The following is a 15,085-nucleotide window of genomic DNA, read 5'->3' on the forward strand; positions in this document are numbered from 1 at the left end:
TATGGCAACCAACAAACACATAGATTAAGTCGATTGTGATTAGCACCTTGAAGAGGAGAAGCAGGGTGCTGTGGCAAAGGATAATGGCTTGGTAGATACTTTACATGGGGAATCAGGGAGGCTTTCCTGCGGTGGGATCACGTAGACCTTGTAAGTTCATCTATGTTGTCGCAAACAGCAGGATATCCTCCTTTTTTGTGGTTGAATGATGTTCCATCGTGTATATACTACACTTTCTGCATCCATTTATCTGTCTGTGGACACTTAGGTTGTGTCCATGTCTTGGCTATGATAAATAATGCTGTAATAAACATGGGAATGCAGCTATCTCTTTGATTCCATTTTCCATATGCCCGGAAGTAGAATTGCTGGATCATGTGGTAGTTCTATTTCTAGTTTTTGTTAAGTGTTACTTATTTATTTATTTATTTATTTATTGTTTGATTATTTTTTTTATTTTCCTTAATCATTTTGATTTTGTACTGCCACATTGTTATCAAGCAGCATTATGGAATGTTCCCTGGATCCGCAGCTCTGAACTCTCCAACTATTATATGCGTCCCCTTTTCCAACTTTATTTTTTTAATTTATTTTTATTTTTTAAAAAATTTTTGATATAATTTATTGTCATATTGGCTAACATATAGTGTGTACAGTGTGCTCTTGGTTTTGGAGGTAGATTCCCATGGTTCATCGCTTACACACAGCACCAAGTGCTCATCCCAACAAGTGCCCTCCTCAATGCCCATCACCCATTTTCTCCTCTCCCCCACCCCCCCAATGCACCCTCAGTTTGTTCTCTGTATTTGAGTCTCTTATGGTTTGCCTCCCTCCCTCTCTGTTTGTAGCTATTTTCTTCCCCTTCCCTTCCCCCTGGTCTTCTGTTACGTTTCTCAAAATCCACATATGAGTGAAAACATATGATATGTTTCCTTCTCTGTCTGACATATTTCACTTAGCATAATACCTTCCAGTTCCATCCACATTGCTTCAAATGGCATGATTTCATTCTTTCTCATTGCCAGGTAGTATTCTATTGTGTATATATATAGACCACATTTTCTTTATCCATTCATCAGTTGATGGATATTTAGGCTCTTTCCATAATTTGGCTGTTGTTGAAAGCCAAATATAAACATTGGGGTACATGTGCCCTGTGAATCAGCATTCCTGTATCCTTTGGATAAATTTGTAGGAGTGCTTTTGCTGGGTCATAGGGTAGTTCCATTTTTAATTTTTTGAGGAACTTCCACACTGTTTCCCAGAGCAGCTGCACCAGTTTGCATTCCCACCAACAGGGCAAGAGGGTTCCTGTTTCTCCACATGCTTGCCAGCATCTATAGTTTCCTGATTTGTTCATTTTAGCTGCTCTGACTGTTGTGAGGTGGTATCTCAGTGTGGGCTTCAATTTGTATTTCCCTAATGATGAGTGACGTTGAGCATCTTTTCATGTGTCTGTTGGCCATCTGGATGTCTTCTTTGGAAAAGTGTCTATACATGTGTTCTGCCCATTTCTTCATTTGATTGTTTGTTTTTCAGCTGTGTAGTTTGGTTACGTTCTTACAGATTTTGGATACTAGTCCTTTATCCGATATGTCATTTGCAAATATCTTTTCCCGTTCTGTTGGTTGCCTTTTAGTTTTGTTGATTGTGTCCTTTGCAGTGTAGAAGCATTTTGTCTTGATGAGGTCCCAATAGTTCGTTTTTGCTTTTAATTCCCTTGCCTTTGGTGATGAGTTGAGTAAGAAATTGCTGTGCCTGGGGTCAGAGAGGTTGTTGCCTGCTTTCTCCTCTAGGGTTTTGATGGCTTCCTGTCTCACATTTAGGTCTTTCATTCATTTTGAGTTTATTTTTGTGTATGGTGTAAGAAAGTGGTCCAGGTTCATTCTCCTGCATGTTGCTGTCCAGTTCTCCCAGCACCATTGCCTAAAGAGACTGTCTTTTTTCCATTGGGTACTCTTTCCTGCTTTGTCAAAGATTAGTTGGCTGTACATTTGTGGGTCCAATTCTGGGTTCTCTGTTTTCTTCCATTGGTCTATGTGTCTGTTTTTGTGCCAGTCATGACCTTTGTGCGAGATCATGACCTGAGCCAAGTCAGAGGCTTAACCGACTGAGCCACCCAGGCATCCCAAGTGAATAATTCTTTTTATATGCTGTTGAATTCGATATGCTAGTATCTTGTTGAGAATTTTTTGCATCCATGTTTATCAGAGATATTGGCCTGTAGTTCTTTTTTGTGGGGTCTCTGTCTGGTTTGGGAATCAAGGTAATGCTGGCTTCACAGAATGAGTCCAGAAGTTATCCTTCCATTTCTGTTTTCTTGGAACAGCTTGGGAAGGATAGGTATTGTCTCAGCTTTAAATGTCTGGTAGAAATCCCCAGGGAAGCCATCTGGCCCAGGATTCTTATTTGTTGGGAGAGTTTTGATACCTGATTAGATTTCTTCAGTGGTTATGGATCTGTTCCAATTTTCTATTTCTTCCCGTTTGAGTTTCGGTAGCGTGTGGATGTTTAGGAATTTGTCCATTTCTTCCAGGTTGTCCAGTTTGTTGGCATATAATTTTTCATAGTATTCTCTGATAATTGTTTGTATTGCTGGGGCGTTGTTTTTTGTTTTTTGGTTTTTTTTTTTTCCCCCAAGAACCAACTCTTAGTTTCATTGATCTGTTCTGGTTTTTTTTTTTTTTTTTTTGGTTTTTTTTTTTTTTTTTGGATTCTATATTGTTTATTTCTGCTCTGATCTTCATTCTTTCTCTTCTGCTCCTGGCCTTGGGGTTTCTTTGCTGTTCTGCTTCTAGTTCCTTTAGATATACTATCAGATTTTGTATTGGGGATTTCTCTTGTTTCTTGAGATAGGCCTGGATTGCAATGTACTTTCCTCTTATGACTGCCTTTGTTGTATCCCAAAGGGTTTGGACGGTCGTGTTTTCATTTTCATTTGTTTCCATATATTTTTAAATTTCTTCTTTAATTGCCTGGTTGACCCATTCATTCTTTAGTAGGATGTTCATTTACCTCCATGCATTTGGAGGTTTTCCAAACTTTTTCCTGTGGTTGATTTCAAGTTTCATAGCGTTGTGATCTGAAAATGTGCATGGTATGATCTCAGTTCTTTTGTATTTATTGAGGGCTGTTTTGTGACCCAGTATGTGATGTATCTTGGGGAATGTTCCATGTGCACTCGAGAAGAATGTGCATTCTGCTGCTTTTGGGTGAAGAGTTCTGAATATATCTGTGAAGTCTATCTGGTTCAGTGTATCATTCAGGACCATTGTTTCTTTATTGATTTTCTGCCTAGTTGATCTGTCCATTGTTGTAAGTGGAGTATTAAAGTCCCCTGAAATTACCACAGTCTTATCAGTAAGATTGCTTGTGTTTGTGGTTAATTGTTTTATATATTTGGGTGTCACCAAATTGGGTGCACAAACATTTATAATTGTTAGCTCTTCTTGATGGATAGACCTCGTAATTATTATATAATGCCCTTCTTCATCTCTTGTGACAGCCTTTACTTTAAAATCTAGTTTGTCTGATACAGGTATGGCTACTCCAGCTTTCTTTTGACTTCCAGTAGCATGATAGATAGTTCTCCATCCCCTCACTCTCAATCCGAAGGTGTCCTCAGGTTTAAAATGGGTCTCTTGTAGATGAGTCTTGTGTTTTGTTTTTAACCATTCTGATACCCTATGTCTTTTGATTGGAGCATTTGGTCCATTTACATTCAGTGTTATTATTGAAAGATATGGATTTGTGTCATTGTGCTGTCTGTAGGTTTCATGCTTGTAGTGATGTCTCTGGTCCTTTGTGGTCTTTGCAACATTCCACTCACAGAGTCCTCCTTTGGATCTCTTGTAGGACTGGTTTAGTATTGATGAAGTCCTTCAGTTTTTGTTTGTCTGGGAAAACGTTTATGTCTCCTTTTATTCTGAATGACAGCCTTGCTGGATAAAGGATCCTTGGCTGCATATTTTTCCTATTCATCATGTTGAATATTTCCTCTGCCACTCTCCTCTGGCCTGCCAAGTTTTAGCAGATAGGTCTGCTAGTACCCTTCTGTGTCTACCCTTGTAGGTTAAGGCCCTTTTGTTCCTAGCTGCTTTCCTAATTCTGTCTTTATCTTTGTATTTTGCCAGTTTCACTATGATATGTTGTGCAGAAGATCAATTCCTGTTACGTCTGAAGGGAGCTCTCTGTGCCTCTTAGATTTCAGTGTCTGTTTCCTTCCCCAGATTGCGGACGTTCTCAGCATGATTTGTTCAAGTACACCTTCCGCCCCTTTCTCTCTCTCTTCTTCTTCTGGAACTCCTATGATACAGATAATATGTTTCATCAAATCGCTTAGTTCTCAAAGTCTCCCCTCGTGGTCTAGAATTTTTTTTATCTCTCTTTTTCTCAGCTTCATCTTTTCCATAATTTTATCTTCTATTTCACTTATTCTCCTCTCTGCCCCATCAATCCTCACTGTCACTACCTCATTTATTTTGCACCTCATTTACAACATTGTTTAATTCATCATGACTATTTGTTAGTTCCTTGATCTCTATAGCAATAGATTCTCTACTGTCTTCTATGCTTTTTTCAACCCCAGTAATTAATCTTACGACTATTATTCTAAATTCTTTATCAGTTGTATTGTTTATATCTGTTTTGATAATTCTTTAGCTGTCATTTCTTCCTGGAATTTCTTTTGAGGAGAGTTCTTCCATTTCACCATTTTGGCTCATTTTCTGTTCCTTATGTGTTTTAAAAGCTTGTTATGTGTCCCACACCCATGAGCAGTACTATGTTAAAGATGGGTCGTACATTATCCAGGGCCTGGCCTTTCAGCAGGTGTTTTTTGGGGTGTGTTACTTGCTCTCTGTTGTCGTGACCCTGGTTGCTTTATCTTCCTACTCAGTAGCGATGTTTTGGACCCTCCACCAGGTGTGCCTTGAAGTAGCCCTGGAAAAGGAAACAAACAAAACAAAAAACAAGCAAACAAAGAAAAACAAAAAACCCACAAAAAACATACAAAATACCAGCAATAACAAAAAAACAATGGGGTGGGGGTGGTGTTTATGGAAGAGGTCTTATCCCATACAAAGAGATTAATGACAGGGGCGAGGAAAAAGGAAAGAAAAGAAAATTGATCAGGCAGAGAAACTATAGGGCTTAATCCAGAGAGGGAGGAAAATAAAGGAGATAAAGAACAGGTGTGAAGAGAACAGATTACATATGTCTGTTTAAGCAAACCAACAAACAGAATAACCAGACTAGAGGAGGGAAGAAATAAGGATAAAAGGAAAAAAGAAAACATATATAATAAAAATTGTCCAAGAGTTAAATCAGAAAATGCAAAACTGCTGGGTGCCCTGAAAGCCCCACGGTTAGAGATTGAATCTTTCTCTGTCCTGGTCCATCGTTTTTCTCTAGTCCATATACAGTCCTACACTTCCACAGCCCCTCTTCTCTTCCCTTTGTCTCGCCACAGAAGGGAATCCCTCCCATCTGTGCCTATGCTCCCTGTTGTATCTCTCCCAGTTCACAATCACACACCTTTGACCTGCCAGGTTGTCCCTGTGGGCCCCTGGAGATGTCTCAGTCACTCTGCAGCCCGGACTCTTGGAATTCAAAGTCCTTTGGCCTCAACCCTGTTGTGATTGAGGGACGAGGGAACTTTGGGTCCCCCTACTGCTCCGCCATGTTGGATCTGAGTCATTTATCATTTGTAGCTGGAGGGGGCATTCTAGCAGCTAGGCGTCACAGGACTTGGAACCCACACAGGTTGGGGAACAATGACAGGCAAGCCAAATGCAAAACGGAAGGGTCTCACAGGTGGAAAGGTGCGCAAGTCTGACCTCTTGCCCCAGTCAACAACAGGATACCTAATGTCAGACATGAAGCCATCAAAATCCTAAAGGACAAAGCAGGCCAAAACCTCTTTGACCTCAGCTGTAGCAACTTCTCAGCACGTCTCCGGAGGCAAGGGAAACAAAAGCAAAAATGAACTATTGGGACTCATGAACATAAAAAGCTTCTGCACGGCAAAGGAAACAATCAGCAAAACTGAAAGGCAACCAACGGAATGGGAGAAGATATTTGCAGTTGAGGCAGTTTGAGATGATGGTGGGGTTCATGGCATTCGGAGCTGACAGCCAAGGAATAATTCTTAAGATGTCTTTGGTGTAAAAAGGTACTTTTATTAAAGCACAGGTCCAGGACCCACGGACAGGAGAGCTGCTAAGTGTTATTTATTTAAGTGATCTCTGCACCCCAAGTGGGGCTTGAACTCATGACTCCAAGATCAAGAGGTGCATGCTCTTCGGACTGAACCACCCAGGCACCCCCTCTATTTTTAGTTTTTTTTTTTTTAATGAGAATTTCATTTTAATTTTTTTTAATTTACATCCAAATTAGCATGTAGTGCAAAGATTTCAGGAGGAGATTCCTTAGTGCCCCTTACCCATTTAGCCCATCCCTCCTCCCACAACCCTTCCAGTTTGTTCTCCATATTTATGAGTCTTATGTTTTGTCCCCCTCCCTGTTTTTATATTATTTTTGTTTCCCTTCCCTTATGTTCATCTGTTTTGTCTCTTAAAGTCCTCATATGAGTGAAGTCATATGATACTTGTCTTTCTCTGACTGACTAATTTCACATAGCATAATACCCTCCAGTTCCATCCACGTAGTTGCAAATGGCAAGATTTCATTTTTTTTGTATGCCGAGTAATACTGTGTGTGTGTGTGTGTGTGTGTGTGTGTGTGTGTGTGTGGTGTATATATATGTATATATACCACATCTTCTTTATCCTTTCATCCATCGATGGACATTTGGGCTCTTTCCATACTTTGGCTATTGTTAATAGTGCTGCTATAAACATTGGGGTGCATGTGTCCCTTCGAAACAGCACACCTGCATCCCTCGGATAAATACCTAGTAGTGCAATTGCTGGGTGGTAGGGTAGTTCTATTTTTAGTTTTTTGAGGAACCTCCATACTATTTTCCACAGTGGTTGCAGCAGCTTGCATTCCCACCAACAATGCAAAAGAGATCCTCTTTCTCTGCATCCTCACCAACATCTGTTGTTGCCTGCGTTGTTAACGTTAGCCATTCTGACAGGTGTGAGGTGGTATCTCATTGTGGTTTTGATTTGTATTTCCCTGATGATGAGTGACGTTGAGGATTTTTTCATGTGTTGCTTGGCCATCTGGATGTCTTCTTTGGCGAAGTGTCTATTCATGTCTTTTGCCCATTTCTTCACTGGATTATTTGTTTTTTGGGTGTTGAGTTTGATAAGTTCTTTATAGACTTTGGATACTAACCCTTTATCTGATACGTCGTTTGCAGATATCTTCTCGCATTCTGTCGGTTGCCTTTTAGTTTTGCTGATTGTTTCCTTTGCTGTGAAGAAGCTTTTTATTTTGATGAGGTCCCAGTAGTTCATGTTTGCTTTTGCTTCCCTTGCCTCTGGAGACGTGTTGAGTAAGAAGTTGCTGTGGCCAAGATCAAAGAGGTTTTTGCCTGCTTTCTCCTTGAGGATTTTGATGGCTTCCTGCCTTACATTGAGGTCTTTCATCCATTTTGAGTTTATTTTTGTGTGTGGTGTAAGAAAGTGGTCCAGGTTCATTTTTCTGCATGTCGCTGTCCAGTTTTCCCAGCACCACTTGCTGAAGAGACTGTCTTTATTCCATTGGATATTCTTTCCTGCTTTGTCAAAGATGAGTTGGCCGTACGTTTGTGGGTCCATTTCTGGGTTCTCTATTGTGTTCCATTGATCTGAGTGTCTGTTCTTGTGCCAGAACCATACTGTCTTGATGGTTACAGCTTTGTAGTATAGCTTGAAGTCTGGGATTGTGATGCCTCCTGCTTTGGTTTTCTTTTTCAAGATTGCTTTGGCTATTCAGCGTCTTTTCTGGTTCCATACAAATTTTAGGATTGTTTGTTCTAGGTCTGTGAGGAATGCTGGTGTTATTTTGATAGAGATTGCATTGAATATGTAGATTTCTTTGGGTAGTATCGACATTTTAACAATATTTGTTCTTCCTATCCAGGAGCATGGAATCTTTTTCCATTTTTTTGTGTCTTCTTCAATTTCTTTCATAAGCTTTCTGTAGTTTTCCGTGTATAGATTTTTCACCTATTAGGTTAGGTTTATTCCTAGGTATTTTATGGTTTTGGGGGCAATTGTAAATGGGATCGATTCCTTGATTTCTCTTTCTGTTGCTTCATTGTTGGCGTATAGGAAGGCATCCGATTTCTGTGCGTTAATTTTATATCCTGCAGCTTTGCTGAATTCATGAACAGTTCTAACAGTTTTTTGGTGGAATCTTTAGGGTTTTCCATATAGAGTATCATGTCATCTGCGAAGAGTGAAAGTTTGACCTCCTCCTGGTCGATTTGGATGCCTTTTATTTATTTGTGTTGTCTGATTGTAGAGGCCAAGACTTCCAATACTATGTTGAATAACAGTGGCGAGAGTCGACATCCCTGTCTTGTTCCTGATCTTAGGGGGAAAGCTCTCAGTTTTCCCCCATTGAGGATGATATGAGCCTTGGGTGGTTTATATATGGCTTTTATGATCTTGAGGTATGCTCCTTCTATCCCTACTTTCTTGCGTTTTTTTTTTTATCAAGGAAGGATGCTGTATTTTGTCAAATGCTTTCTCTGCATCTATTGAGAAGATCATATGGTTCTTGTCCTTTCTTTTATTGATGTGATGAATCATGTTACTTGTTTTGCGATCATTGAACCAGCCCTGAATCCCGGGTATAAATCCCACTTGGTCATGGTGAATAATTTTTTTAATATATTGTTGGATCTGATTGGGTAATATCTTGTTGAGGATTTTTGCATCCATGTTCATCAGGGAAATTGGTCTATAGATCTCCTTTTTAGTGGGGTCTCTGTCTGGTTTTGGAATCAAGGTAATGCTGGCTTCATAGGAGGAGTTTGGAAGTTGTCCTTCCATTTCTATTTTTTGGAACAGCTTCAAGAGAGTGGGCATTAACTCTTCCTTAAATGTTTGGTAGAATTCCCCTGGAAGGCCATCTGGCCCTGGACTCTTGTTTTTTGGGAGATTTTTGATTACTAATCCGATTTCTTTACTGGTTATGGGTCTGTTCAAATTTTCTATTTCTTCCTGTTTCAGTTTTGGTAGTGTATATGTTTCTAGGAATTTGTCCACTTCTTCCAGATTGCCCATTTTATTGGCATATAATTGCTTATAATATTCTCTTATTATTGTTTTTATTTCTGCTGTGTTGGTTGTGATCTCTCCTCTTTCATTCTTGATTTTATTTATTTGGGTCCTTTCCTTTTTCTTTTGGATCAAACTGACTAGTGGTTTATCAGTTTTGTTAATTCTTTCAAAGAACCAGCTTCTGGCTTCATTGATCTGTTCTACTGTTTTTTGGTTTCAATAGCATTAACTTCTGCTCTAATCTTTATTATTTCCTGTCTTCTGCTGGTTTTTGGTTTTATTTGCTGTTCTTTTTCCAGCTCTTTAAGGCATAAGGTGATGTTGTGTATCTGAGATCTTTCTTCTTTAGGAAGGCCTGGATTGCTATATACTTGCCTCTTATGACTGCCTTTGCTGCGTCCCAGACGTTTTGGGTTGTGGTGTTATCATTTTCATTGGCTTCCATATACTTTTAATTTCCCCTTTAACTTCTTCCTTAGCCCATTCATTCTTTCATGGGATGTTCTTCAGTCCAAGTATTTGTTAGCTTTCCAAATTTTTTCTTGTGGTTGATTTTGAGTTTCATAGTGTTATGGTCTGAAAATATGCATGGTATGATCTCGATCATTCTGCACTTGCTGAGGGCTGATTTGTGTCCCAGTATGTGGTCTATTCTGGAGAACATTCCATGTGCACCGGAGAAGAATGTATATTCTGCTGCTTTAGGATGAAATGTTCTGAATATATCTGTTAAGTCCATCTGGTCCAGTGTGTCATTCAAAGCCATTGTTTCCCTGTTGATTTTTTGATTAGATGATCTGTCCATTGCTGTGAGTGGGGTGTGGAAGTCTCTTACTATTATGGTATTACTATCAATGAGTTTCTTTATGTTTGTGATTAATTGGTTTATATATTTGGGTGCTTTCACATTTGGCGCATAAATGTTTACAATTGTTAAGTCTTCTTGGTGGATAGACCCCATGATTATGATATAATGCCTTTCTGCCTCTCTTGATACAGTCTTTATTTTAAAGTCTAGATTGTCTGATATAAGTATGGCTACTCTGGCTTTCTTTTGTTGACCATGATAGCATGATAGATGGTTCTCCATCCCCTTATTTTCAATCTGAAGGTGTCTTTAGGTCTCAAGTGGGTCTCTTGTAAACAGCATATAGATGGATCTTGTTTTCTTATCCATTCTGTTAGCCTGTGTCTTTTGATTGGAACATTGAGTCCACTGACGTTTAGAGTGAGTACTACCATTACAATGCTTGTAGAGTTGGAGTTTCTGGTGGTGTTCTCTGGTCCTTTCTAATCTTTGTTGCTTTTGGTGTATATATATATATATATATATATATATATATATATATATATATTCATATTCATCTTTTCTCCCCTCAGAGAGTCCCCCTTATAATTTCTGGCAGGGCTGGTTTAGTGGTCACAAACCTCTTTAATTTTTGTTTGGGAAACTTTTTATCTCTCCTTCTATTTTGAATGATAGCCTTGCTGGATAAAGACTTCTTGGCTGCATATTTTTCTGATTCAGCACATTGAATATATCCTGCCACTCCTTTCTTGCCTGTCAAGTTTCTGTGGATAGGTTTGCTGCAAACCTGATCTGTCTTCCCTTGTAGGTTAGGGACTTTTTTTCCCTTGCTGCTTTCATATTCTCTCCTTGTCTGAGTATTTTGTGAATTTGACTATGATATACCTTGTTGATGGTTGGTTTTTGTTGAAACTAATGGGGGTCCTTTGTGCTTCCTGGATCTTGATGTCTGTGTCTTTCCCTAGGTTAGGAAAGTTTTCCACTATGATTTGCTCACATAACCCTTCTACCCCTATTTCTTTCTCTTCCTCTTCTGGGACCCCTATGATTCTGCTGTTGTTCCTTTTTAATGAGTCACTGATTTCTCTAATTCTTAAATTGTGCTCTTTTGCCTTAAATCTCCCTCTTTATTTCTGCTTCATTATTCTCCATAAGTTTGTTCTCTATATTGCTGATTCTCTGTTCTGCCTCATCCATCCTTGCCACCGTGGCATCCATTCGTAATTGCAGCTCCGTTATAGCATTTTTAAAATTTCATCCTGACTAGTTTTTACTTCTTTTATCTCCGCAGAAAGGGATTCTAGTCTATTCTCAACTCCAGCTAATATTCCTATTATCATGATTCTAAATTCTGGTTCAGACATCTTGCTTGTATCTGTGTTGGTTAAATCCCTGGCTGTCGTTTCTTCATGCTCTTTCTTTTGGGGTGAATTCCTTCATTTCGTCATTTTGAAGGGAGAAAAGGAATTAATGAGGTATAAAAATTAAAATTAAAAAATAGTAAAATCAAAAAATTGAAAACACACACACAAAATCGAGTAAATGACTAGGTGTGTTTGGTCTGGGTGTTGAAAGTAGTTTGATAGATTAGAGAAAAAAGGTGGGGGGGGGGAACAAAAAAAGGAAATCATTTGAAAATTTGAAAAAGTGAGTACACTGAAGGAGAATAAAATAAAGTGATGGAAGTAAAAGAGAGTTTGAAATAATTTACATACAAGTAAAAAAATAGTCAAAAATTACATATTTTTAATAAAAATTGAAAATGAATTTTTTCTCTTTCTGTATTCAAGAAAAAGAAGTGAAAAAGAGAAAAAAAAAGAAAATTGAATAGGTGGACCTGCTAACAGATTAAAATACGACTTAAATTGCTTTTTTTCCCCTAGAATTCAGACTATGAAGTACTTTATAGTCCAGAAACTGAGCAGGTCGTGAGACTTGTGTTCCTGAAGAGTGAGGTGGGCCCAGTTGGGCAGGGCTTAGTGTAATGGCTCTGTTCTCCACTAGATGGCGCTGCTAGCCTACTGAGGTGGATTGTTGTGATGCCGTAGGTGCATTTGCGCAGGCGTGGGAGCAGGGAAAATGGCGTCACCCAGCTACCCAGTCTCTAGTATCGGAACTCTGTTCTCCCGGATCAGCAATCACGCACCCGTCCTCTGTCTTCAACTTTTGTCCACTCCCCAGTTTTTCAGTGTCCATGACCAAGTCCCAGGCAGTACCTGTGTCCCGAATTTTGTCTCAGATGTGGCTGTTTTCCCCTTACTTCTGAAGGACTGCGGCTTTGACCCGTTCTGCCCCTCTGTGGGAGGGTCTCACTGAACAATGGCTGAATGCCAGCTGCACTCAGGAACGCTCGCTTGCTGTACCCTGTTGCTGCCGGTGCCCCGAGACTGTGGCCAGGTGCCAGCCTGCCTCAGGAAAAGTGTGCAAGATAGTGTAGCAGCAGCGTTTCAGGGATTATGGGAAATCACAACACACATCTGGCACCAGGCTTCACCCTTAACGACCGTGTTCCAGCACCAGCAAATGTGGCCATTCTCTGGGGTCTGCTGGGCCCAGGTTGCCTCGCAGCCTCTACCAAATGTCCTTCCAGCAGTGGAACCGCTTCTCCCCGCGTGGCCTGTGAACCTGCCAGACCCCACTCTGTTCCTAGGGATTCGCTGTTCCCACCAGAGCACCTCCAGGTATGGAGCTGCGGAGTTGCAGACTCTGTGCTCCCCTTGTTTACGGTCTCAATGGAATTTAAACCCTCTGCTTTCTCCTTTGTTAGTTTAGTCCCTGCGGCTGTTTCCACTTTTCCACTTTCTGTCCAGCTGCTTTTGGGGAGGGGTGCTTTTCCTGTATCCCCCCTCCCCCTCCCCCTGTCTCTGTCCTCTCTTTGCCCACAAAAGCAGCTCCCTGCCCACCGGGACTTCTCATTCCCCAAGTTCACCTCTCCGCGCCGCATACCTGCTGAATTCTGTGGTTCAGGTTGTGCAGATTGTTGTGGTAATCCTCCAATCAGTTTTCTAGGTGTGCAGGATGGTTTAGTGTTGGTCTGGCTGTATTTCATGGGTGTGAGACACACACAAAACTTCCATGCTCTTCTGCCATCATCTCTATTTTTAGTTTTTAAAGGAACCTCATACTGTTCTCTATATTGGCTGCATCAACCTACATTCGTAGCAACAGTGCATACGAATTCCCATTTCTCTACATCCTGCCCAGCATTGTTTTAATCTCTTGTCTTTTTGATGATCATCATTCTAACAGGTTGAGGTAGTATCTCACGACTTTGATTTGCATCTCCCAGGTGATGAGTGATGTTGAGTATCTTTTAATATACCTGTTAGCCATTGGTATATTTTCTTTGGAAAAATGCCTATTCAAATCCTTTGCCCATTTTTTAAATGGATTATTTGTTTTTTTGTGGGTATTTTTGCTATTGTGTTGTGTAATTTTTTAATATATTTTTGATATTTACCTCTAACTTACTAACTAACTAACTAACTATATACATATACATATATATACATATATATATATATATATATATATATATATATATATATGTATGGTTTGGAAATATTTCTCAGTCTGCAGGTTGTCTTTTCATCTTGTTGATGGTTTCCTTTGCTGTACAAAAGATTTTTAATTTGATGTAGTCCCACTTGTTTGTTTTTTGTTTGGTTGCTTGTGCTTTAGATATCATGTCAAAAAAATCACTGCCAAGAGTAGGGTTTTTTATTAAGTTTATTTATTTACTTTGAGAGAGAGACTGTGTGTGTGAGCTGGGGAGGAGTAGATAGGCAGAGAGAGAGGGAGAGAGAGTATTCCAAGCAGGCTCCATGCTGTTAGCACAGAGCCCAACACGAGGCTCGAACTCACTAATGATATCGATTTCTGAGCCAAAACCAAGGGTTGGATGCTTAACCGACTGAACCACCTGGGCGCCCTATGGTTTCTGGTGTTACATGTAAGTATCTTTAATCCATTATGAGTTAATTTTTGTGAGTGGTGTAAGGTAGAAGTCTAGTTTCATTTTTTTCCATGGGACTATGCAATTTTCCCACCACAATTAAAAAAAAAATGTTTGTTATTTTGAGAGACAGGGGCAGAGAGAGAGGGAGACAACGAACCCCAAGCACTCTCCACACTGTCAGCCTGAAGTCCCACATGGGTCTCAATCCCACAAACTTCCAGATCACAAGCTGAGCCAAAATCAAGGGTCGGACACTCATTCCTTTGAGCCACCCAGATGCCCCCCAGCCCCATTTTTTGAAGATAATGTCTTTTCTCCATTGAGTATTCTTGGCTCCTTCGTCAAACATGCTTGGGTGTGAGGGCTGTTCTTGAGGCCACCATGGTGGCTATCCCTGTGGCACCCTGGAATTGGTTTCAGGCCTCTGTATTCAGAGGGACTCAGGGAAAAGGGGTGCTGCTTATACTTATTGGGAACACTGTGGACTTGGAGGAAGACGTTCTCCCTGCAGTTGGTATGAACCAGTATCAGGGCTGTGTCTGAGAGGCTGGACTCCATGGCTGAAGAGGGAATCAACTGTGCCCATGCTAGGCTGGAGAAGAGTTTCTGGAAGACTGGGGATCTGTATTACCCATAACACTGGTGAGGCAGCTGAACTGGGAGATGATGGTCTAAGGGCCCTTAGCCCTGTCCTTAGGACCCACCCCACTGTTTGTTCTAGAGCAGTATTGCCAAGGTTAGAGAAACCACCATTTCTGTATATTTCTGGTGAATATGTAACATACTATTACCTCTTTGCAGAGGAATTAGTTCCTGTATGTTTTTTTAAATTTTATTTTTTAATTAAAAAAATGTTTATCAATTGTGAGAGAGTGAGAGAGCATGAACATGTGTTTTATAATTTTTTAATTTTTAAAAAATGTTTTACCAATTTTGAGAGAGTGAAAGAGCATGCACGTGCACACATGCAGGGGAGGAACAGAGAGAGAGTCCCAAGCAGGCTCCACGCTGTCATTGAAGAGCCTGACACAGGGCTCGATCTCACGAACCATGAGAACGTGATCTGAGCTGAAATCAAGAGTCTGATGCTTAAGCGACTGAGCCACCCAGACACCCGATGACTAGGTAATTTTAAATGCT

The sequence above is a fragment of the Prionailurus bengalensis genome, chromosome C2, assembly GCF_016509475.1.
Source record: "Prionailurus bengalensis isolate Pbe53 chromosome C2, Fcat_Pben_1.1_paternal_pri, whole genome shotgun sequence".
Lineage (NCBI taxonomy): Eukaryota > Metazoa > Chordata > Mammalia > Carnivora > Felidae > Prionailurus > Prionailurus bengalensis.